General features: G+C 49.6%; 1 protein-coding gene across 2 annotated transcripts in view; it reads right to left on the minus strand.

Annotated features, from left to right (window-relative positions):
* The window catches only part of LOC123759354 (probable ribonuclease ZC3H12C), a 177,284-nt gene that overhangs the window by 107,132 nt on the left and 43,352 nt on the right, over positions 1 to 26,800 (minus strand). The window contains exon 1 of one of the 2 annotated variants that reach the window (XM_069335128.1): positions 24,320 to 24,791. The exons of the other annotated variant lie outside the window; for it this stretch is intronic. The gene's annotated coding sequence lies outside the window, so the exon portion shown is untranslated. Of the gene's footprint in view, positions 1 to 24,319; positions 24,792 to 26,800 lie in introns of those variants that run through there. 2 annotated transcript variants of the gene reach the window in all.

The following is a 26,800-nucleotide window of genomic DNA, read 5'->3' on the forward strand; positions in this document are numbered from 1 at the left end:
AGAGCGCCAGATGTCAAGGTGGACGTCCTCGTCTTGACAGGCTGGTTGGCTCACTCCGGCAACCGCCAGCAACGGGCCCCGACTTCAGTACGACAATTTAACCCCCCTGCCCATCCACTTGGGCTGGACGGTAGAGCGACGGTCTCGCTTCCTGACGGTCGGCGTTCAATCCCCGACCGTCCAAGTGGTTGGGCACCATTCCTTCCCACCGTCCCTTCCCAAATCCTGATCCTTTCCCAGTGTTATGTGGTTATATACTTCGTCCTCACACTCCCCCTCTACACTCGTTACTTGATGATAACGAAGGAAAATAGGACAAAAAGTTGACAAGGAGAGATGGAGAGGGAAAGGGAGGAAGGGCGAAGGTAAAGGAGGGAAGCGGAAAGGGAGGGAGGGAGAGAAGGAGACCCACTCATAATAATAAAAACAAAATTGAATCATAGTATGAGTTGCTGTTGTAAACCTGAAGCGAGCCGCCCGGGTCTCCCAGCTGGGCCCAGTGGCTCCTCCACGGTCATCTCACTCTCCATACTCAAATCACATTTCCTCCTCTCTAGCCATTGTAGTCTGACCTTCTTCTCCTCCTCCTCCTCCTCCTCCTCATTCCTTAACTACAAGCAAAAAACCAACGGTCACACCTTCCTGGCTCCCTGACATTTGCCCTGCCTCCTGCAGGCACGCAAGCAAGCCAGGAAGGTGGCAGTCAAGCAAGCAGTCACCATCGTGATCACACTGAGGGCGAGACCAGTGCTCTTGTCACAGTGATGACTGACGGGGAAGCACCTATCATCCCACCCACCCACACATACACCATACATACACGTGTAAAACTAACGACTAATGTTATTGTTTCAGATTTAGCTACTCGGAACGAAATGTCCATGTAGCACGGGCTATGGTGAGCCCGTAAGTCTAAAGACCAAGTAGACAAAGGGTTACATACACCGAGAGGTTCAGCCCGCGTTACGGTGAACATACACTGAGAGTCTACTTTAGTAAACTGCCCATTCACTTGCTCCTCATCCGTGCCTCCCTCGGGAAACTGTTTACGGGCTATTCATGCCCGTGACACCTTAATCTCTATCAATCATCTCGGGAAACAACAACAACCACCTCGAACCTCAGTTACAGCCCCGCTCCTGTGCCAGGCAAGTCCACTACGGGCTCGCCATAGCCCGTGCTACTTGCAACTTTGTGTTCCCAGTAGCTGAATGTAAAAACAACAACAGCAGCGCTCTCATCACAATGGACTTGGTAATGGTGGAGCCGGTCGGCCGAGCGGACAGCACGCTGGACTTGTGATCCTGTGGTCCTGGGTTCGATCCCAGACCCTGGCGAGAAACAATGGGCAGAGTTTCTTTCACCCTATGCCCCTGTTACCTAGCAGTAAAATAGGTACCTGGGTGTTAGTCAGCTGTCACGGGCTGCTTCCTGGGGGTGGAGGCCTGGTCGAGGACCGGGCCGCGGGGATACTAAAAACCCCCGAAATCATCTCAAGATAACCTCAAGATATGTGTGTGTATGTTGTACCAAATACTGGACCATGTGTATGTTGTACCAAGTACTGGACCATGTGTGTGTATGTTGTACCAAATACTGGACCATGTGTGCATATTGTACCAAGTACTGAACCATTTGTGCATCAATTACCGTACCAAACACACCCACAACATGAGCTCTGGTGAGGACCTGTGTTGTAAGTTACACAACTGAGCTCAGCAACACAGAAGCGACAATGGCCCGAGGTCAGCGGGGCCCCCCACCGCCAGTTACCACTCAACTCTTGCTGCGGCAGCGTTACAACTCTTCATAACAACGCGTTATAATACTGACGGCCGGGGAATGCGACGTGGACCACCTTCGTAAATGTATAAACTTAACAGCCAGTAATAACAACACTTTACTGTTATGATTAGTGGCTGGTAAAGTTGTAAATTGTGTCGTGCTCCGCCCCGCCTCTCTCACACACCCTGAAGAAGCAGCCCGTGGCAGCTGTCAAACTCCCAGGTACCTATTTACTGCTAGGTGAGCAGACGCATCAGGATGAAGGAAACTCTGCCCATTGGTTTCTGCCTCTGTTTCTGCGGAGCCCTTAGGACTACGACCCCAAAGCGCTGCCCACTCAACCGCGAGGCCCCCTGTGTTGTAAACGAGAGCAACTCTTGGTAAGAGTTCCTTAGGGCGTCTGACAGCTGAGTGGACAGCGCTTCGGATTCGTAGTCCTGAGGTTCCGGGTTCGATCCCCGGTGGGGGCGGAGACAAATGGGCAAAATGTTTCTTTCACCCTAATGCCCCTGTTACCTAGCAGTAAATATATACCTGGGAATTAGACAGCTGCTATGGGCTGCTTCCTGGGGGATGTGTAACAAAAAGGAGGCCTTGTCGAGGACCGGGCCGCGGGGACGCTAAGCCCCGAAATCACGTCAAAATAACCTCAAGAAGAGAGTTAAGAGAGGATGATGAAAGGTGTGGATGGTGCCAGAGGAGTGAGGAGGCCACAAACATGGCTGTAAGGGAGGTGTGAGGTGGTGTTTACGTGAGCGGTGAGGCCGGGCCGGGAGCCACTCAGCCGGCCTGGGGGCGTGAGCTGGGCGCCCCCTCCCCGCCCGCCCTCCTGCAGGCAAATAAGGCCATCACGGCGGGTCCACACCCACATAAGGGCACCTCGAGCATCGTGATCACCTTCCCCGCTCCCCCTCCACCAGTCCCAGTCTTTTTTTTACAATGCTTGTACCAGGAGGAGGAGGAGGGATTACAGGAGAGGTGTGAGTAACTGTGTGTGTGTGTCTTTACCTGTCAGCGACTATAGGGTGAGGGCTAGTGTTGACTAATCCACACACTAGAAGGTGAAGGGACGACGACGTTTCGGTCCGTCCTGGACCATTCTCAAGTAGATTGTCAACTTGAGAATGGTCCAGGACGGACCGAAACGTCGTCGTTCCTTCATTTTCTAGTGTGTGGTCTGGTCAACATACTTTAGCCACGTTATTGTGACTCCTCGCCTGTATGAGGTCTAGTGCTTCATACGCCGCTTACTCTCCTTAATTGATATACTGTTGTGCTATGAACTATTCTGATGGTCGAATTCCCTGCCGAGTCTGGCTTTGAAGTTGTCTACAGCTTCCACACTTATCCTACTTTCTGTCAATTTAAAGAGGGTATCCTTGTCCAGGTTGTCTATGTCCCTCGGTACCTTGAATGTGGGGCTGGTGCTTCCTCGTTCGTGTGGACCTCTGGAGTCAGTGTTGGAATTATATCCAAATCTCTCTCTCTTTCCGAGTCCTGTAGTTGCTTTTACTTTATGGCGTATGTACCTCCGGGTCTCTGTTCTCACTTTCCTACCTCCATTATCTTACAATTTTTGGGACTGAAGTCCAGCAACCATTTATTTGCCCTCTTCTGGAGTTTGTCAAGGTCCTCCTGTAACTTCCTGCAATCCTCCTCTGTTTTCACATTTTTCATCAGTTTTGCATCTTCAGCAGACACAGACATGTCTAAGCTCACTCCCTCGGGGCAGGTCGTTCACATAAACTAGGAACAGCAGCGGTCAAAGGACCGAGCCTTGTGGAACCCCACTTGTCGCATTCCTCCAGCTCGAAACATCCTTTCTGACTGTGACTTTGTTTTCTGTCCTTCAGGTACTCCTTTATTCAGTGTATATTCCTTTGTTCAGTGTTGTCCCAGTTACCCCAGCCTGGTTTCGACATCTTGTACACCAGTCTTTCATGCGGAACAGTCAAATGTTTTAGACAATCTAGGAAAACGCAGTCTATCCAGTCTTCCTTTTTCCCCCTGTCTTATTTTAGTAACCTTGACATAGAACAGGATTTTCTCTTATGAAATAAAATTAAGAGTCTTTGTTGACTCTTAATTTTATGGAAAATGTTCCTTGGCCATTTTCAAAGCCTGGTTAAGGAGCCACTTAAGGTTCCTGATGAACACTTAATCATTACCCTCGTAGTGTTGATCACTACGTGATGACCTCACAAGGGAAGAAAAGGAAGGAGGAGGAGGAGGGTAAGGAAGGAAGAAAGAATGAAGGGGGGGGGGGTAGTAGAAGAGAAGGAGGAGGCGGTGCATAAGAAGAGATATTCACCAAGTCTGAAGGAGATGAGAAGCGTCCAGATATAGCGCTGGTGCGGGTATTTCGGGGCACCTCCTTCAGTGTGTGGGGCAGCCCTTGTGACGCAACTCCTCCACCCACACTCCACATGCTTATACCCTCCCCTACACCCACTCCACATGCTTACACCCTCCCCTACACCCACTCCACATGCTTACACCCTCCCCTACACCCACTCCACATGCTTACACCCTCCCCTACACCCACTCCACATGCTTACACCCTCCCCTACACCCACTCCACACACTTACACCCTCCCCTACACCCACTCCACACACTTACCCCGTTCCCTGGATCCCACCACTGCCACCATTGCAATGGGGGAAGGGGGATGGTGGGGGCATGTAGAATATTTGATATGATTGTACCCTATTTTATAATTTAGTTGTTATCTTTAGCCTTGTACTTGTGTGTTTATGGCTACAGTATAGGGAGGGTGGTGAAGGTCATCCCCCATATCACAGTTGCAGACGTACCCAGCTTGGAACTACTGCCATGATAGTTTCACTAGAGTGGGAGTGCCAGAGTGTTGATAACACTAGGGAGAGGGGGTGGGACATATTGGTCCTAAGGGGAGAATAAAGGGGAGATGCTTTACTCATTCACAGGGGAGGGGAAAGGTGTGAATCTGCCGCCACTACCCAACTTATAGACTACTGTAGGGGGCCGTCGCTCTACTGTATTAGTTTGTTATCTCCACCACGATAACATTCATTCAGTTACTCGGTGGGTGTCATTTATTCTACACATGAAAGGAATATATAATAGAGGCAAGGTGTATATCACATGTAAATTTGACATATATATATTTTCCATTGATCATTCTACACTTTAATCCCAATTTTCAATCCATTATTACCTTAGTCCTCATGACTACTCTTCAGAATATGGAACATGGATGTCATTATTTGACTTTCCTAAGATACCAAATTCGAGCAGTCACTAATTTAAATCTGAAACAGTAAACAAGTGAACTGCTACTCTGACATACGTCTGACAACTTGGTAACACTATACTGACTCTTGACACTTACCGAAGATCTTCTAGCAATGATGCTAGATGAGTCTGCCTTTCCCGGCAGGGTCTGAGACTACTCTGACTCCCCAGCCCCACCACACTACCACCTCCTCAGCCCCCACCACCACATACACTAACCACGACTACTCGTACACCAAACCACCATCTACTAAATGGACAAATCCACAAGGGCCGTGACGAGGATTCGAACCTGCGTCCGGGAGCATCCCAGACACTGCCTTAATCTACTGAGCTACGACAGGGTAAAAGGGTTGTCGTAGCTCAGTCGATTAAGGCAGTGTCTGGGATGCTCCCGGACGCAGGTTCGAATCCTCGTCACGGCCCTTGTGGATTTGTTCATTTGATGCATCACGTTAGTGTGATCTGTGTGTGTCACCATCTACTACCATCACACTCAAGCCAAATGGTGCAGTGTGTAGAGTGAGGTGTTGACGGTATCACAAGTATGACACACTGTGTTTACACCTGAGACCAGTTATGTAGCCTCTGTGTAAACACACCAGCAACAAGATCCTGTATATTATTATGTTAAATTATGTTAACCAACTGCGACAATAAGGCAGTTACCAACTTCCTGGCTGTTGTAATATCTAAGTAAGGCCTCCTATGTTAGCCTCCATCTAGTGGCAGCATAGTTGGCATTCTTGTGCATTAATCTATCCTAGTTTGTTTTTATCGGAAGTGATTCTATAAATTATAATGTTGTATAGATGATAGTGTGGGGAGGCGTCCCACTGTGGCCAGTGGCCAGGGGAAGTAAGCATACGAGGGGGAGGGGGCAGCATAAGAGGGGGGGGGCAGCATAAGAGGAGGAGGGGGGGCAGCATAAGAGAGGAGGGGGGGAGGGGGGTATGGGGCATCATTACAAGCATCAACGTCACCACCCAGCGCTCCTCACCGCTTACATCACCATCCAAACATTCATGTCTACACAAAGACCCACACTTACCCCCCCGCCCCACACTCATCCCACACCCCCCTCCTCTACACTCACCCCCCCCCAGACCGACAACCCCTCCAGGCTCATGCTCACTCCCATCCTGTGGGCGGTAGTGGACCCCATACCCATCCTGTGGGCGGTAGTGGATCCCAATACCCATCCTGCGGGTGGCAGTGGACCCATACCCATCCTGTGGGCGGTAGTGGCTCCCATACCCATCCTGTGGGTGGTAGTGGACCCCATTCCCATCCTGTGGGCGGTAGTGGACCCCATACCCATCCTGTGGGTGGTAGTGGACACCCCATACCCATCCTGTGGGTGGTAGTGGACACCCCATACCCATCCTGTGGGCGGTAGTGGACACCCCATACCCATCCTGTGGGTGGTAGTGGACACCCCATACCCATCCTGTGGGCGGTAGTGGACCCATTACCCATCCTGTGGGCGGCAGTGGCCCCCAAACCCATCCTGTGGGCGGCAGTGGCCCCCAAACCCATCCTGTGGGCGGCAGTGGCCCCCAAACCCATCCTGTGGGTGGCAGTGGACCCCATACCCATCCTGTGGGCGGTAGTGGCTCCCATACCCATCCTGTGGGTGGTAGTGGACCCCATACCCATCCTGTGGGCGGTAGTGGACCCCATACCCATCCTGTGGGTGGTAGTGGACACCCCATACCCATCCTGTGGGTGGTAGTGGACACCCCATACCCATCCAGTGGGCGGTAGTGGACCCATTACCCATCCTGTGGGCGACAGTGGACCCCCCATACCCATCCTGTGGGCGGTAGTGGCCCCCATACCCATCCTGTGGGCGCCAGTGCCCCCCATACCCATCCTGTGAGCGGCAGTGGCCCCCATACCCATCCTTTGAGCGGCAGTGGCCCCCATACCCATCCTTTGAGCGGCAGTGGCCCCCATACCCATCCTTTGAGCGGCAGTGGCCCCCCATACCCATCCTGTGAGCGGCAGTGGGCCCCCCATACCCATCCTGTGAGCGGCAGTGGACCCCCCATACCCATCCTGTGAGCGGCAGTGGCCCCCCCATACCCATCCTGTGAGCGGCAGTGGACCCCCATACCCATCCTGTGAGCGGCAGTGGGCCCCCCATACCCATCCTGTGGGCGGTAGTGGCCCCCATACCCATCCTGTGGGCGCCAGTGCCCCCCATACCCATCCTGTGAGCGGCAGTGGCCCCCATACCCATCCTTTGAGCGGCAGTGGCCCCCATACCCATCCTGTGGGTGGTAGTGGACCCCCATACCCATCCTGTGGGTGGTAGTGGACCCCCCATACCCATCCTTTGAGCGGCAGTGGCCCCCATACCCATCCTTTGAGCGGCAGTGGACCCCCATACCCATCCTGTGAGCGGCAGTGGGCCCCCCATACCCATCCTGTGGGCGGCAGTGGACCCCCATACCCATCCTGTGGGCGGCAGTGGACCCCCATACCCATCCTGTGGGCGGCAGTGGACCCCCATACCCATCCTGTGGGCGGCAGTGGACCCCCATACCCATCCTGTGGGCGGCAGTGGACCCCCATACCCATCCTGTGGGCGGCAGTGGACCCCCATACCCATCCTGTGGGCGGCAGTGGACCCCCACCCCTCCCGTGGCATCTCACAGACCCTCACAGCGGCGCCAGACATCCGTCACACAGCAACAACAACAACAAACAGATATTCTAGTTGAACTCGTCGGGTAGAATAGCAACTAGTTCATGGGTGGGGGGGGGGCAGGGCTTGTTAAAGGCCATGACTGAGTAGTTATTGACAACCGCATGTTGCTGATTAGAGGTGGCTGGTGCGTCGTGGGAGAGGTACCACAGCATACTGACCCACCGTGGGAGAGGTACCACAGCATACTGACCCACCGTGGGAGAGGTACCACAGCATGCTGACCCACCGTGGGAGAGGTACCACAGCATACTGACCCACCGGGGAGAGGTACCACAGCATGCTGACCCACCGTGGGAGAGGTACCACAGCATACTGACCCATCATGGGAGAGGTACCACAGCATGCTGACCCACCGTGGGAGAGGTACCACAGCATACTGACCCACAGTGGGAGAGGTACCACAGCATACTGACCCACCGTGGGAGAGGTACCACAGCATACTGACCCACCGTGGGAGAGGTACCACAGCATACTGACCCATCATGGGAGAGGTACCACAGCATGCTGACCCACCGTGGGAGAGGTACCACAGCATGCTGACCCACCGTGGGAGAGGTACCACAGCATGCTGACCCACCGTGGGAGAGGTACCACAGCATACTGACCCACCGTGGGAGAGGTACCACAGCGTACTGACCCATCGTGGGAGAGGTACCACAGCATGCTGACCCACCGTGGGAGAGGTACCACAGCATGCTGACCCACCGTGGGAGAGGTACCACAGCATACTGACCCACCGTGGGAGAGGTACCACAGCATACTGACCCACCGTGGGAGAGGTACCACAGCATACTGACCCACCGGGGAGAGGTACCACAGCATACTGACCCACCGTGGGAGAGGTACCACAGCATGCTGACCCACCGTGGGAGAGGTACCACAGCATGCTGACCCATCGTGGGAGAGGTACCACAGCATACTGACCCACCGTGGGAGAGGTACCACAGCATACTGACCCACCGTGGGAGAGGTACCACAGCATACTGACCCACCGTGGGAGAGGTACCACAGCATGCTGACCCACCGTGGGAGAGGTACCACAGCATACTGACCCATCGTGGGAGAGGTACCACAGCATACTGACCCATCGTGGGAGAGGTACCACAGCATACTGACCCACCGTGGGAGAGGTACCACAGCATTCTGACCCACCGTGGGAGAGGTACCACAGCATACTGACCCATCGTGGGAGAGGTACCACAGCATACTGACCCATCGTGGGAGAGGTACCACAGCATGCTGACCCACCGTGGGAGAGGTATCACAGCATACTGACCCACCGTGGGAGAGGTACCACAGCATACTGACCCACCGTGGGAGAGGTACCACAGCATGCTGACCCACCGTGGGAGAGGTACCACAGCATACTGACCCACCGTGGGAGAGGTACCACAGCATACTGACCCATCTTGGGAGAGGTACCACAGCATACTGACCCACCGTGGGAGAGGTACCACAGCATACTGACCCATCGTGGGAGAGGTAGCACAGCATGCTGACCCACCGTGGGAGAGGTACCACAGCATACTGACCCACCGTGGGAGAGGTACCACAGCATACTGACCCACCGTGGGAGAGGTACCACAGCATACTGACCCACCGTGGGAGAGGTACCACAGCATACTGACCCATCTAAGTGTGTGAACAAATGAGTTAGTTATGTGGAAAGGAACAGGAGTGATAAGACCCGAGGAACGGTACAGAAAGGAGCGGAACCCATCTAGTCTATATAAAATAAAATATCTGTCTGTCTAAGGTTGGAGGCCCGACGTTTGGAGCAAGCCACAACAAACTTTGCACTGTAATTACTGTGGGGTACGTGCCCAACACGGCCGGGTTGAGATCGGCACCAAAAAGAGGACATCATGAGTCCAGTCACATCTTCCAAATGTGTGAGGCCGGATCTGTGGACTATTTTACTCCTGTGTTACAGCAAGACAGAGCGAGGAACGCCAAGATATGACCATAACATAACAAAGCGTTATATGACAAAGAGTGCTGGGAAGACGGGACACCACGAGCGTAGCTCTCATCCTGCAACTACACTCAGGTAATTATAACACAAGCGACAACAGCCCTCTAGAAGGACCACAAGCAGACTGTGAAGGCGGTGCCGCTCACTCTTATGGAATCAATTGTGAAAATAGAATTAAAATTTTCTAAACCAATTTTCCCCTCGTCGCCAACACACACACACACTTTAGCTGTAAGAACAATACAAAATGAGTGCCAGGCAAGGCCCCTGTAATGGTCAATCAGACACGAAGAGCAAGGTCAGGGAACATGTGCACCTTTAACCTTTTACAACTGTGCACAAAACAAATGAGCAGCACAATACATTATTAAACACGGAGCCGACACGGAGCCTAACTGACCCTGAAGTAATGGACGTTCAAATAAAAATATAGATATATATATATAATTTTTTTTGTGGGGGGGGGGGGGACGACGACCTTTCAAGCTTGCCTGTGGTACCTGTGTTCGCCAAGCTGAGCTTGCGGGGGTGGCGGGGGGGGGGGAAGCTTTAGCTCTTGGATCCCGCCTCTCAAAGGTTCCTTCGACATTTGGGGCTCTGTTACATAGACATGTGAAGCTGTTCATGAAGTGCCTCTTCTCTCTCTCTCACTCACACAGGAGAGGATCAACTCAGACATATCTCAGAAGGGAGAAGGAGGGGGGGGGGAGGGGGAGGGTGGTGAGGCAAGAGTCGGCGCCAGGGGTGTGCAGGATGGCGCCATGATGTTGCCGGGTGATGCTTCGAGGGTTGTCCACCACTCTTCATGCTCATCACATATACTCATCACCTCACACACCATAACATATGTGTGTGTGTGTGTGTGTGTGTGTGTGTGTGTGTTTGTGTGTGTGTGTGTGTACTCACCTAATTGTGCTTGCGGGGGTTGAGCTCTGGCTCTTTGGTCCCGCCTCTCAACCGTCAATCAACAGGTGTACAGGTTCCTGAGCCTATTGGGCTCTATCATATCTACACTGGAAACTAAATACACTTGTGTGTGTGTGTGTGTGTGTGTGTGTGTGTGTCTGTGTGTTTCATTAGATATTTGACTGTATATTCCGTTTTCATTACTTTCTCCTCCAGGGCATCTATCCCTCTGACTGGTGCTCCTGCATCTTGGTTGTATTGGAAGACGAATTCTCCAAATGTCATATATGCCATTATCTCGTCCAAGCCGCAGCCAAACTCAAGAGACGCATTCCACAATTTCAGGTTTTCTCAAATATACATTAATATTATTAACTGTTATAACTGTGGTGTATAATTAGGCTTAGGGTAGGTTAGGCTAGGTGGTTTGGACCTGTTTACAGCACGCGAGTGAAGATTGTAACTAGACAGGATTCGAGCCATAAGAGAGTGAAGCTCTGTTCTTCAAGAGCTCGAATGTCATCAGTTGTGTCACGAATAAAGTGTTTTTTTCAATCACAAACAAGAGTTTAGTCACTGACTTAACGAGCATTCTTTATTATTTTTTTTGACACGATGGTATATGACTAATAAAAAAAAAACTTAAACATGCCTAACAACTAAATGAGTTCGAACTTTTCTCTCGAAAATAGCTCATTCACTTCGTACATTCAAATCGCACCTCTAAATGATTCACGTAGTGTAAACACAAATAATTTCTAACACGACCAAAACACCTAACCTAACCCAAGGCCTATTTGTAACCAACATTATAACACAATAATATCTATATATATCTGTGAAAACATTTTTTTTTTAATTAATAACAGACATCTAGATGTTATCACTACTAAGCTTAGACTCGGCTACAAGTACCTCTGGAAGTTTGTAACATCTGCTGATGTAGATTTGACTAAATGTAGTTCTCTTTGTCAGTAGAAAGAACTATTTGCATACTTTGCGTCATTATATAATGGAATGTGAAAAAATAGCAGAATTCAGAGATAACACGATGAATGGTGCCTAAGAAATGTGTAAGTACTTCATTTATAATGATGTACTGCCGGGAATCTTAGCAAAGTATCCAAAATGTGCTAGCTACTGTAGGTGTGGAGCACATGACTGTAAAGCTGCCGCCCAGTTGGGTGGGTGTGGAGCACATGACTGTAAAGCTGCCGCCCAGTTGGGTGGGTGTGGAGCACATGACTGTAAAGCTGCCGCCCAGTTGGGTAGGTGTGGAGCAAGACTAGTAACTGTGTGACTCACCACAGATGTAAAGTGCCTTGTATAGTGACTGTTGTGAGCCTCTTGTTGAATCACTTGTGATATCAAAAGATTACCAACATGTATATGAATTTGAATACATGATTGTACATATATATATATGTACATACGTATGTAACTTTAACAAATGTGTAACTAGCTTCACAAGATTATCACTCGCTTAGCTAACCCAACTACGGGGGTTCAGTTGCTGAACCCATTAATGTCCCTCTGTAACCCTTCCCCCCCCCCCCCACAGCCCACGGGATGGGTATGGGGGGTCCATAATAAACAAATGACATCTGAAGTCAGCAACTAAAAAATGCCCGAGTACACGTGAGGGGGTCGGCGGCAGCTTGGACGAGCAGGATGAGGCGCACACAAAAAAAAGACATAAAAATGCAGGAAGAATGTATTATTGGAGGAAAACAGCAGCTGCCTCGCCCTTTACAGCTGGAGGCAGTCTTACACCTGATAATTACTACATCACCCCGGTTACAGTACCGCAACTGTCAGGTAAACAAAAAACCCATAACACGTACAGAACAGGAATTGTGGAGAGTGAGAGTGGAGGAGACCCGCCGCTCCACGCTGGCATCGGGTGCCGGGGGTCTGTATGTGTACACACCCAATGCCAGTAGAGACATTGTTGTGGAATAACAACCATTCCACTGCATACGTACACTACGGGCTCGCCATAGACCGTGCTACTTGGAACTCTTTGTTCCCAGTAGCTGAATATATATATATATATATATATATACTAGCTGTACCCGGCCACGCGTTGCTGTGGCTTAGCAACCTTTCTTTTTTTTTGGGGGGGGGGGGGTGAGTAAAGAGGAAGGAGAGGCATAGGTGAAGGGAAGTATAGAAGTGGGAAATACAGTGAGAGGTATGAAAGCAGGCGGGCTGTCCGCCTTGCTGACACGATGTGTGGGTGTTGGCAGCTAAGCTAAGCTGGCTCCCTCTCTTGTCAGGGAGCTGTGAGTGTGAGAGGTTCTTCACATTACCCTCACAGGAAAAACACACAAAAAACACAGTTTTTCAAAAAAGCATGTTTTTTTCCCCGTCATAGACGTGACATTTTTATAAGCAATGCAGGTGTTTGTTGCAGGTGTGTGAAGCAGGTGTACAATACAGCCAGAACACCCATGCCACCTGCGAAGCATCATAGCAGAGCATACCAGCATCACCTGTGCACCCACTAACCTTTTACACAATGGTTATCTCAAGATAACCATTCCCCACAACAATACCCAAGTCACGACACTCTACAGGGTGTGGGGAGCAGTGACAGAGTGGTGCTACAGGGTGTGGGGAGCAGTGAGAGTGGTGCTACAGGGTGTGGGGAGCAGTGACAGAGTGGTGCTACAGGGTGTGGGGAGCAGTGAGAGTGGTGCTACAGGGTGTGGGGAGCAGTGAAAGTGGTGCTACAGGGTGTGGGGAGCAGTGAGTGGTGCTACAGGGTGTGGGGAGCAGTGAAAGTGGTGCTACAGGGTGTGGGGGAGCAGTGAGTGGTGCTACAGGGTGTGGGGAGCAGTGAGTGGTGCTACAGGGTGTGGGGAGCAGTGAAAGTGGTGCTACAGGGTGTGGGGAGCAGTGAAAGTGGTGCTACAGGGTGTGGGGAGCAGTGAAAGTGGTGCTACAGGGTGTGGGGAGCAGTGAGTGGTACTACAGGGTGTGGGGAGCAGTGAGGGTGGTGCTACAGGGTGTGGGGAGCAGTGAAAGTGGTGCTACAGGGTGTGGGGAGCAGTGAAAGTGGTGCTACAGGGTGTGGGGAGCAGTGAAAGTGGTGCTACAGGGTGTGGGGAGCAGTGAAAGTGGTGCTACAGGGTGTGGGGAGCAGTGAGTGGTGCTACAGGGTGTGGGGAGCAGTGAGGGTGGTGCTACAGGGTGTGGGGAGCAGTGAAAGTGGTGCTACAGGGTGTGGGGAGCAGTGAAAGTGGTGCTACAGGGTGTGGGGAGCAGTGAGTGGTGCTACAGGGTGTGGGGAGCAGTGAAAGTGGTGCTACAGGGTGTGGGGAGCAGTGAGGGTGGTGCTACAGGGTGTGGGGAGCAGTGAAAGTGGTGCTACAGGGTGTGGGGAGCAGTGAGTGGTGCTACAGGGTGTGGGGAGCAGTGAGGGTGGTGCTACAGGGTGTGGGGAGCAGCGAGAGTGGTGCTACAGGGTGTGGGGAGCAGTGAGTGGTGCTACAGGGTGTGGGGAGCAGTGAGGGTGGTGCTACAGGGTGTGGGGAGCAGCGAGAGTGGTGCTACAGGGTGTGGGGAGCAGTGAGGGTGGTGCTACAGGGTGTGGGGAGCAGTGAGAGTGGTGCTACAGGGTGTGGGGAGCAGTGAGGGTGGTGCTACAGGGTGTGGGGAGCAGTGAGTGGTGCTACAGGGTGTGGGGAGCAGTGAGGGTGGTGCTACAGGGTGTGGGGAGCAGCGAGAGTGGTGCTACAGGGTGTGGGGAGCAGTGAGGGTGGTGCTACAGGGTGTGGGGAGCAGTGAGGGTGGTGCTACAGGGTGTGGGGAGCAGCGAGAGTGGTGCTACAGGGTGTGGGGAGCAGCGAGAGTGGTGCTACAGGGTGTGGGGAGCAGCGAGAGTGGTGCTACAGGGTGTGGGGAGCAGTGAGAGTGGTGCTACAGGGTGTGGGGAGCAGTGAGTGGTGCTACAGGGTGTGGGGAGCAGTGAAAGTGGTGCTACAGGGTGTGGGGAGCAGTGAGTGGTGCTACAGGGAGTGGGGAGCAGTGAGTGGTGCTACAGGGTGTGGGGAGCAGTGAGTGGTGCTACAGGGTGTGGGGAGCAGTGAGTGGTGCTACAGGGTGTGGGGAGCAGCGAGAGTGGTGCTACAGGGTGTGGGGAGCAGTGAGTGGTGCTACAGGGTGTGGGGAGCAGTGAGTGGTGCTACAGGGTGTGGGGAGCAGTGCCTGCCTGCACGCCTGCCGCTCACACTCGTTATAATCACTATCACACTATGGTACTCAGTTCTGGCATTAACCAGAGTTCATGTCAGCTTCTATATCTTACCACCATTTATATTATTTTTTATAATTTTGCCTCGAAGGGTGAGTTTATTGAACGCCGTCACTCATCCTGTGAGTGGACACACCGCCATAGTGACAGTATTGGGCAGCGTCACTCACCCTGTGAGTGGACACACCGCCATTGTGACAGTATTGGGCAGCGTCACTCATCCTGTGAGTGGACACACCGCCATAGTGACAGTATTGGGCAGCGTCACTCACCCTGTGAGTGGACACACCGCCATAGTGACAGTATTGGGCAGCGTCACTCATCCTGTGAGTGGACACACCGCCATAGTGACAGTATTGGGCAGCGTCACTCACCCTGTGAGTGGACACACCGCCATAGTGACAGTATTGGGCAGCGTCACTCACCCTGTGAGTGGACACACCGCCATAGTGACAGTATTGGGCAGCGTCACTCACCCTGTGAGTGGACACACCGCCATAGTGACAGTATTGGGCAGCGTCACTCACCCTGTGAGTGGACACACCGCCATTGTGACAGTATTGGGCAGCGTCACTCACCCTGTGAGTGGACACACCGCCATAGTGACAGTATTGGGCAGCGTCACTCACCCTGTGAGTGGACACACCGCCATAGTGACAGTATTGGGCAGCGTCACTCACCCTGTGAGTGGACACACCGCCATAGTGACAGTATTGGGCAGCGTCACTCACCCTGTGAGTGGACACACCGCCATAGTGACAGTATTGGGCAGCGTCACTCACCCTGTGAGTGGACACACCGCCATAGTGACAGTATTGGGCAGCGTCACTCACCCTGTGAGTGGACACACCGCCATAGTGACAGTATTGGGCAGCGTCACTCACCCTGTGAGTGGACACACCGCCATAGTGACAGTATTGGGCAGCGTCACTCACCCTGTGAGTGGACACACCGCCATAGTGACAGTATTGGGCAGCGTCACTCACCCTGTGAGTGGACACACCGCCATAGTGACAGTATTGGGCAGCGTCACTCACCCTGTGAGTGGACACACCGCCATAGTGACAGTATTGGGCAGCGTCACTCATCCTGTGAGTGGACACACCGCCATAGTGACAGTATTGGGCAGCGTCACTCACCCTGTGAGTGGACACACCGCCATAGTGACAGTATTGGGCAGCGTCACTCATCCTGTGAGTGGACACACCGCCATAGTGACAGTATTGGGCAGCGTCACTCACCCTGTGAGTGGACACACCGCCATAGTGACAGTATTGGGCAGCGTCACTCACCCTGTGAGTGGACACACCGCCATAGTGACAGTATTGGGCAGCGTCACTCACCCTGTGAGTGGACACACCGCCATAGTGACAGTATTGGGCAGCGCCACTCATCCTGTGAGTGGACACACCGCCATAGTGACAGTATTGGGCAGCGTCACTCATCCTGTGAGTGGACACACCGCCATAGTGACAGTATTGGGCAGCGTCACTCACCCTGTGAGTGGACACACCGCCATAGTGACAGTATTGGGCAGCGTCACTCACCCTGTGAGTGGACACACCGCCATAGTGACAGTATTGGGCAGCGTCACTCACCCTGTGAGTGGACACACCGCCATAGTGACAGTATTGGGCAGCGTCACTCACCCTGTGAGTGGACACACCGCCATAGTGACAGTATTGGGCAGCGTCACTCACCCTGTGAGTGGACACACCGCCATAGTGACAGTATTGGGCAGCGTCACTCACCCTGTGAGTGGACACACCGCCATAGTGACAGTATTGGGCAGCGTCACTCATCCTGTGAGTGGACACACCGCCATAGTGACAGTATTGGGCAGCGTCACTCACCCTGTGAGTGGACACACCGCCATAGTGACAGTATTGGGCAGCGTCACTCACCCTGTGAGTGGACACACCGTGTGGGAACCGACCTGTGAGATTTATATTTATTTAATTTATATGAATTCATATTTACGTTAATTTATATACTTCGATAGCAATTTGTATAATGATAAGTGGACTGTATTTCTGCAATAATCTCATAATCTCACAAATCGATCCTCTACACATTAGGGGGGGTTTATATTACACATATGCAGCCAATCAAATTACAGTAATAGCTACATACATTGATGAGGTTCCTTCTCTTATAGTACAGCAGGTTAGTCCACCAGGTATAACTAGAGTGTAGACACCAAATTATCCTCTTTGAGGTAGCTTCTATCACCCAGTAACTGGTGCACATAATCTTGCATCCTCGTCTTGACCTGTCAAAAGTGCGCTAGCTGTGAAGCCAGAATCCTATATATGACAAGTATATCAGAGAAAACAGTACATGGAACATGAGGACCTGGCTTAATTACCTTTAGTTTGAGGCTTCCATGTGATCTAACCAGATAACCCTACCCAATGACATTAATGGCCACTAATGATAGATAATGGGTTTCGGATAGACACTTAACTTGAATTTGTAGACAGCGTGTTGATAATGGTACACTTTTAGTTTCCATAACACTACGTCCAAGTAAATTTAACAGGAGCCGAATTTGCTCCCGTGTGAGCCTCTGGTCTAGTATAAACCACAATGGCTGCCCCCCTCCTCACTCTGACGCCTGGCTTACATTGTCCACATTTCAGAAAGTGATAGAAGGGTCACATTTACTCTACTTTAATATTGATAATTAAGTTAATTTATATAAGATGTTTTTATGATGGTAAAGTCCAAAGACTAATGTATTTAAGAACAATTCCCACCATAATAGGTGGTGAATTATAATAGTATGTGGTGATGATATCCCGTTTTCTTTAGATGGTAATTCCACTACAAGTACGTTTTCTATGGGTAACTTGTTTATACAACACAGCTATTATCTGTATGATATATTAAATGGTGTCGGATTTTCCGACACACCGCCATAGTGACAGTATTGGGCAGCGTCACTCACCCTGTGAGTGGACACACCGCCATTGTGACAGTATTGGGCAGCGTCACTCACCCTGTGAGTGGACACACCGCCATAGTGACAGTATTGGGCAGCGTCACTCACCCTGTGAGTGGACACACCGCCATAGTGACAGTATTGGGCAGCGTCACTCACCCTGTGAGTGGACACACCGCCATAGTGACAGTATTGGGCAGCGCCACTCATCCTGTGAGTGGACACACCGCCATAGCAGCATGTACAGCACTCCCCAATAGGAAGAAAACCCACTGGGTTGTTCATCCTGTCACTTGTGCCCAGACACAGCTGGGACTTGCTTAACTGTCTCAAATGAACAGCTCCTCAAACAAGAAGATTAACATCTACCAACCCCCTAAACTTACGTAATCTTGCAGGTGCAAACTGGTGCTATCTTAAACGAACAGTATCTATATTTGATCTATAATACTTTCCTAACTCAAACAATTTAGAGTTACAGATTCTGCAATTTAGAATCTCACTACAGATTCTGCAACTCCGCTGTTCAGCTGTTGTTTCCATCCCAAATCTCCATTGGTATTTGTATCTAAGACGATATCTTACGACAGTACTGTTGCCTGATGATAACGCTTAGAAGTCTTGGGTATGATGTATTCAATATGGTTGACTTCAGCAGCCAGCACATCTGCTCGTTCATTTCCAAAGATTTCTGCTGGAGGGTAAGCAGAGGAACCAGGTCGCCCATCCCTGGTTGATTAGTATTTTCACAGCTCTCTTAATTTCAGGGACTATCGCTGGCTTTTCTGGCGGTTTTTCTTAAGGCTTTGTAGTATGGCTTTTGAAACAATAGAGATTACTTCTCCTTTTGTATTTCTTTTAAGGAATCTCAATGCGACAAGACAGTTAGCTCAGCTTGCGTTAAGGCGGTAGAGTACCTCAACACATGCTTATCATTTGCGATTTGAAAGAGGTTGTTGCTAATTATAGTGTGTGTTGTTCCGGTCCTGCCATTAGTAGAATTATATCATCATCATTAATGAAGATTTGATCTAATTCATTTCCGGCTTTGATTAAATTCTTCATGTTACTTATGGCTCATTTCTTATGATGTTGAATGTGGGAGACATGACACAAACACCACTGCACGTGTGGACAGCACGCTGGACACGTATACTAGGTGAGTACGTGGCCCAGGGGGGCCTCGGTACGCGCGCGCACGGACGCCCCCAGCGCACGTGCATCTGCGCGTAGAGCCGTGATATACAGAGAGGATGCGGGGCAAAGCAAAACGGCTATTTATTTAGTGTGTAGATGGGCGGGTGTGCGGCAGGTAGACCTGGGGAGCGGAAGGTCAAGGCTGCCTACACATCAACATTTCACCCAGGCCACCAGACCTCGGCCGCTCCTCTAGTAATGTTACGGGCTCACCATAGCCCGTGCTACTTGGAACTTTGTTTCAGGTAGCGAATCTTTAACAACCACAACCTCTCGTAATGGTGGCTGCAGTTACTCCCTGCAAGCCCTGCTCTCACCACTCTCACATCACCCATTGCACAATGCAATGCACGCATTCTCCTCATCCCACAGAGTACATTTGTGTGTGTATGCGTGTACATTGAGTACTTTTAAGAGTACATTTGTGTGAGTACATTTAAGTGGGAGAGAGGTGAAGGACATGAGGTGAGAGGGAAGACGACTGTTACTGGCTTAACTCGGTGAACCACGCAGCGATCACTTCCTAAACCAATTAGGTGCCTCTGTAACTCTTGCCACTACCGCCCACGGCATGGGTATATGGCTCTGTAACACCTGTGTTGTAATACCTGATACCTTTATACACCTGTCTACCTGCTTGTGACACATCACCACCTACGAACACCATCCAACATGGGAAAACTAATATATATATATATATATATATATATATATATATATATATATATATATATATATATATATAATATATATATATATAATATATATATATATATATATATATATAATATATATATATATATATATATATATATATATATATATATAATATATATATATATATATATATATATAATATATATATATATATATATATATATATATATATATATAATATATATATATATATATATATATATATATATATATATATATATATATATATATATATATTATGTCGTACCAAGTAGCCAGAACACACTTCTCAGCCTACTATGTAAGGCCCGATTTGCCTAATAAGCCAAGTTTTCCTGAATTAATATATTTTCTCTAATTTTTTTCTTATGAAATGATAAAGCTACCAATTTCATTAGGTATGAGGTCAATTTTTTTTTATTGGAGTTAAAATTAACGTAGATATATGACCGAACCTAACCAACCCTACCTAACCTAACCAATCTTTATAGGTTAGGTTAGGTAGCCGAAAAAGTTAGGTTAGGTTAGGTAGTCGAAAAAACATTAATTCATGAAAACTTGGCTTATTAGGCAAATCAGGCCTTGCATAGTAGGCTGAGAAGTGCGTTCTGGCTACTAGGTACGACATATATATATATATATATATATATATATATATATATATATATATATATATATATATATATATGTATATATATATATATATATATATATATATATATGCAAACAAGCCTGAATGGTCCCCAGGACTATATACAACTGAAAACTCACACCCCAGAAGTGACTCGAACCCATACTCCCACAACTGGTATGTACAGGGACGCCTTAATCCGCTTGACCATCACGACCGGACATAAGGAAGTGATAGCCGAGGCTATATGAACCACTTCCCCGCCGGCACTCGGATGGTAATCTTGGGCATAGCATTTTATCAAATGCTATGAGTATGGGTTCGAGTCACTTCTGGGGTGTGAGTTTTCAGTTGTATATAGTCCTGGGGACCATTCAGGCTTGTTTGCATTTGTGTTCCTCACGTGTGCCCCAAAGAATGAGGTGATTTGATAAAATGCTATGCCCAAGATTACCATCCGAGTGCCGGCGGGGAAGTGGTTCATATAGCCTCGGCTATCACTTCCTTATGTCCGGTCGTGATGGTCAAGCGGATTAAGGCGTCCCTGTACATACCAGTTGTGGGAGTATGGGTTCGAGTCACTTCTGGGGTGTGAGTTTTCAGTTATATATATATATATATATATATATATATATATATATATATATATATATATATATATATATATATATATATATATATATTTGGATGAGGTGAAAATAAACTTTTAACACAAGACAGAACACGAAACAATGGGTATTAAAGGTAAGTAACTGCAGAAGGCCTATTTTTATTGACCCATATTTCTTGATGCTTCTATATTGGAGCGGAGTCTTGAAGTGGGTAGAATATAGTTGTGCATTAATTGGCTGTTGATTGCTGGTGTTGACTTCTTGATGTGTAGTGCCTCGCAGATGTCAAGCCGCCTGCTATCGCTGTATCTATCGATGATTTCTGTGTTGTTTGCTAAGATTTCTCTGGTGATGGTTTGGTTGTGGGAAGAGATTATATGTTCCTTAATGGAGCCCTGTTGCTTATGCATCGTTAAACGCCTGGAAAGAGATGTTATTGTCTTGCCTATATACCGAGTTTTTTGAGGCTTACAGTCCCCAAGAGGGCATTTGAAGGCATAGACAACGTTGGTCTCTTTTAAAGCGTTTTGCTTTGTGTCTGGAGAGTTTCTCATGAGTAGGCTGGCCGTTTTTTTGGTTTTATAGTAAATTGTCAGTTGTATCTTCTGATTTTTGTCTGTAGGGATAACGTTTCTACTAACAATATCTTTCAGGACCCTTTCCTCCGTTTTATGGGCTGTGGAAAAGAAGTTCCTGTAAAATAGTCTAATAGTCAATACAAAGACTCGCGCCGGTGCCTCATATTCCATAATTAGTCTGACAAATGATATACGAGATTCTGAACGACCCATTGTTGAGATTCTTAAAGGCAGTTCTTACATTAGTCAATCTTCTGTATGCGGCTGAAGATGGTCCTTTGATGTGGGGCTTCTGGGAACAGGTTGTGGCTTATATCAACTCTCAACTCTTTTTCCTCTGTCTGCTTCAATTAGAATTTCCTCTTCCATGCTGTGTCCGGTCTCCGGGTCTTCGTAGCCAGCTTCGTTATTTGACACTTGGTGTGGTTGAAATCGTTCAGACAACTCTTATCTTCTCTCTTGACCCATCTACCAGCTACTCTTTCTCCGATCTACTTCATCATGGCAACACCGCATTAACCCATCTCAGTGAATCTATTACTCCATGAGGTTTTGTATTGCTATAGTCTATACCACTTACTCTGGTAGTGAGCCATAATTTGGTTTAGACATTCAATAATGGCTGCTGTATATTGCTGGTAATTCTATGCCCTATTTATACCCAATACTTGACACAATACTTGAATTCTATGCCCTATTTATGCTCAATACTCGACACTGGCAGTCTTCCTTTCATTACATTAGGTCCAATGTAGTCAAGGACGTGGAAAAGCTAATGTGTAAATACTTCACTTGGACTGGTCGTTGCTGCGACCGCCTCGCGTCATGCACGGTCGGCGTTCGATCCCCGATGGTCCAAGTAGTTGGGCACATTTCCTTCACTCCATCCTCATATCCAATCCAAGTGTTATACATGCAGGCTCAATGCTTTGTCCTGCTAATTACCTTCCTTCCCCCACGTCCCATCCCAAATCCTTATCCTGACCCCTTCCCAGTGCTATATAGTCGTGATGGCTTGGCGCTTTTCGAGGCATCACATCATATGGCACCGCTCCTGTGCCAGGTAAGTCCACTACGGGATCACCATAGCCCGTGCTACTTGGAACTTGTTCCGAGTAGCTGAATCTATAACAACAGCGCTTTCCCCCTGATAGTTTCCTTCCTCCCTGCTAATTATCTTACCTTATCTGTCACTATTGTGTCCCCAGGTGTTGCCACTGAGAGGGTGGGCAGCCTCGCTCACCGTGTGTATAGCAACATGGCCCCACAAATGCCCATGAGATCTCGGCTTTCAACGACTGATGAAATCAGCATTATCTGGCCATCTGACCTTTCCCTGCTTGGCGGACGGCGTGAGGTGACGCTGGCCATGAGGTGAGGAAAGTGACGGGTGCGGTGTTCTCACGCTCAGGTCAACACAACGTTACTCTCCACCCTGCAAGTGACTGAGAGGATGACGGAGGCATTTGACTTCACCTCTGCGACGGGTAATGATCCTCTGATGGTCCCGCTGTAGAGGTCAGTGGGAACAATGTCACACACACAATATACAAACGTCCAGTGTAATTTCTAAAAATTCTCTTGGAATTTTCGAGAACTTCGTGTCTCCCTGACCTTGCCTAATAGCCCTCCGACCTTTATATGACCCTTGGAACGTTATAGTGTGCGTTTCCGCGGGTGTGGAGCCCGTACTGCGCCAAGTGCGACAGCCTGCAACTCTCCCATCTGCGGCTTCCGGCCTGCGCATTATGTGGTGGTGCGTCACTGCCTCCACACAAACCAACCACATCTGTTATGACTCAGGCAATAGTCCTACCACAGTGTGGTGCCAGCAACCCTTCATCTCCCTGCCCACAGTCCCCGTGATCACGCTGCGACACACAGCTCTATCCCCTCCGGTTATGTCTCTTCCTGCTGGTGGGGGGAGTCCAGCCCAGTGTGTCAACCTAACCAAAATGGTTAGACAAAGCTTTGTTAATACGGCGACAGTGCCTCGTCGTTACAGTGTCGGGAAGAATGCCTTGTTAAGCCCACACACACATTATAAGGCAAGACGTTGTTGTTTAAGATTCGCTACTTGGAACAAAACGTTCCAAGTAGCACGGGCTATGGTGAGCCCGTAGTGGACTTAAAAAGGCAAGACGTGGGACATCGCAGCACACAAGTGCATCGAAATTGCATCGTACATGCAGGGATTGGACGGTGGCTGGACTTGGGGAAATGTTAGGTATGAACAAGAGGAGAGTGAGGATTGGTGGTGGGGAAGAACCAAGGGGAGGGGATGGGTAGGCCGAGGATGAGGATAATTGGTGGGGGTAGAGGAGTTTGGTGGGGAAGAAGTGGGTAGTATTAAGTGGGAGAACCATCACAAGGTAAGGGGAGAGGACTCTCCCTAGTGGTGTCCAGAGGCTAGGTCTTTCACCCACCTACACACCCACACCATCCTTCCCCACCCTCCCACACTTCCCCATCACTCTCCCCTCCCACACCCACTGCTCCCCCAGGAGTCGTAGGGGCACACTTCCCCCATCATGCTTGCTAGATACATCAGGTCTTAAAGGTATACATATCCAAGAGCAGTAGCCTCTCGTCTTATAACACAAGATTCCTCCCAGTTCCTCGACCTTGAGTTCCTCGACCTCGAGTTCCTCGTCCCAGTGCCTCGACCTGCCTCCACCTGCTGCCAGCATCGAGGGCGAGGCAGGAACTAACACCCCCTCCCCTTCCCCCTTCCCTGCAGAGACTTACCTGAGGGCGCAGGTGTTAGAGCGGGACGCCTGGTGCAGGTGTTTACGCGCGCTCCGCCACACAACTGCCACACATATTAAGCTCCTCTAAAACGGGTCAACACGGGGTCGACCAATCATGTCTCACTCGAAATTAATCCCGGGGTAATTAATGAGCTTCCAGGCGATCAAGTCAGGGGTATATTTTCCATCACTGGGCACTGCCCGATGCTTCCTGGGGCACACGGACGGTCACTATACACTCTCAGTCAACGAAATGATTGACTTCACTTTGAATTTAATAATCAATTTCTCTTCGAGACACTTTCATTCAGCGTAATGTGGGATGGTGGGGGAGTGAGTGCGGGTGAGAAGCCAGGAGGTGGTGGAGGCTTCAGAGTGCTGCCTCTCATATGTGGCAACGTGAGGCAGCAAGCACAGGTGTCTGGTCCAGAGGCAGGACATACTCATGCACCTGTGTGCCTCACACACTTATACACTCACACTACATCTCAGGCGCTACACCTTAGTCACCTTAAGGAGTCTTTATCTGGTGCATCCAAGAGTGTGAGGACTCAGGGAGATTGAGACGTGTGGTGGGGAGACACTGATTGTGGGGGAGGGGGGGGGGGGGGTGGGGGAAGAGGAGGAGGGGGGGCAGTAGGCCTGGTTGTGGGGGGCGGCGAAGGTGGTCACACTCGTGGAGAGAGTGAGGGAGGTAGAGCTGGGTGGTGAGCGTACACATGAATGAGGGAGCCTCGGTGGTGATGTAGTGGCGTCTAGTGCCCTTCTACCATCACCCGCCACCACCACCACCACCACCACCACCACCACCACCCTTGCAAGGACGACTTCTTCCATGTACCTCTCTCCCTCTCTCTCTCCCTCCCTCTCTCTCTCTCTCCCTCCCTCCCTCTCTCTCTCTCTCCCTCTCTCTCTCCCTCCCTCTCTCTCTCCCTCCCTCTCTCTCTCTCTCCCTCTCTCTCTCTCTCATAAACACATAACACACACACACCTGAGTTAGCTGGGCCCGACTAAGGCTGCTGGACCAGATAACATACCAGGATGCCTTGTGCTGGAAGCATACTATGAATGGAACTGCCTGAGAGTTGAAAGACAGCCAAATGTACTGTCAATATACAATAAGAGAAACAGAAAGGAAACATTAAACCACAGGTCTATGTCTCTCTTACTTGCACATGATGCAAGGTGATGGAAAACTCATTAGTAAGAGGCCAGTAGAATATCTGGAGAGAAGAGACTTCACAACACGAGACACCAGCATGGGTTTCAGAGATGGCAAGTCCTGAATCACAAACTTTTTTTTTTTTTTTTTTTTTTTTGAGATATATACAAGAGTTGTTACATTCTTGTACAGCCACTAGTACGCTTAGCGTTTCGGGCAAGTCCTTAATCCTACGGTCCCTGGAATACGATCCCCTGCCGCGAAGAATCGTTTTTTCATCCAAGTACACATTTTACTGTTGCGTTAAACAGAGGCTACAGTTAAGGAATTGCGCCCAGTAAACCCTCCCCGGCCAGGATACGAACCCATGACATAGCGCTCGCGGAACGCCAAGCGAGTGTCTTACCACTACACCACGGAGACTGCCTCTACAAAAGTTTTACAAAAGGGCGACCGAGATGAGACAAGATTGAGAATGGTGGGAGAATTGTATATTCTTGGGCTGTCAGCAAGCCTCTGACACAGTACCCCCCACAGCAGGTTAGTGCACTAAATAGAGAAATAGGCAGTAGTGGCAGGGAATTATTATTTTTTTTTTTAAATTTTGCCCCGAGGGGCGAGTTTATTGGGCAGCGCCACTCATCCTGTGAGTGGACACACCGCCATAGCAGCATGTACAACACTCCCCAATAGGAAGAAAACCCGCTGGGTTGTTCATCCTGTCACTTGTACCCAGACACAGCTGGGACTTGCTTAACTGTCTCAAGTGAACAGCTCCTAAGGTGCTCCAGTAGATAAGGAAGTACCTCTGTAACAGAAGACCAAGAGTCACAGTGAGAAGGGAGACGTCAGAGTGGTGGGATATGACCAGTGGCATCCCACAAGGGTCAGTACTGGGGCCAATCTTATTCCTAATCAATGTGAGCAACCTTCTAGAAGGGATGGATTCTTTTTGTTGTGAAGTCTGAAGTGTGGGTTTCATTGTCCATAGAGTGCTTTTCAACCAATTTCTATTTCAGGCAAGCGGTCTGCCAGTGCAGACCGCTTATCACATGCCTCTGTATGACTAACCATCCTGTGTGATGGGGATTTTTTAGCATCGCCTAGTTAGCTTTTTTGACACACTGTACTCCACTTCATATAGTCTAGGGTAGCTGCACTAATGCAGATGTACCTAATATGTTAATAAAAAAAAAAAAAAATTCAGGCACTCCAGTTGCAAACTCTGTGAGCAGGAACTGCGGCATGATCTCGCGCACTACATCACTGAATGCCCAGTTATTAGACCTTTCAGACCAGTTGGCATGAGGTACCTGG

The sequence above is a fragment of the Procambarus clarkii genome, chromosome 32 (assembly GCF_040958095.1).
Source record: "Procambarus clarkii isolate CNS0578487 chromosome 32, FALCON_Pclarkii_2.0, whole genome shotgun sequence".
NCBI classification, from domain to species: domain Eukaryota; kingdom Metazoa; phylum Arthropoda; class Malacostraca; order Decapoda; family Cambaridae; genus Procambarus; species Procambarus clarkii.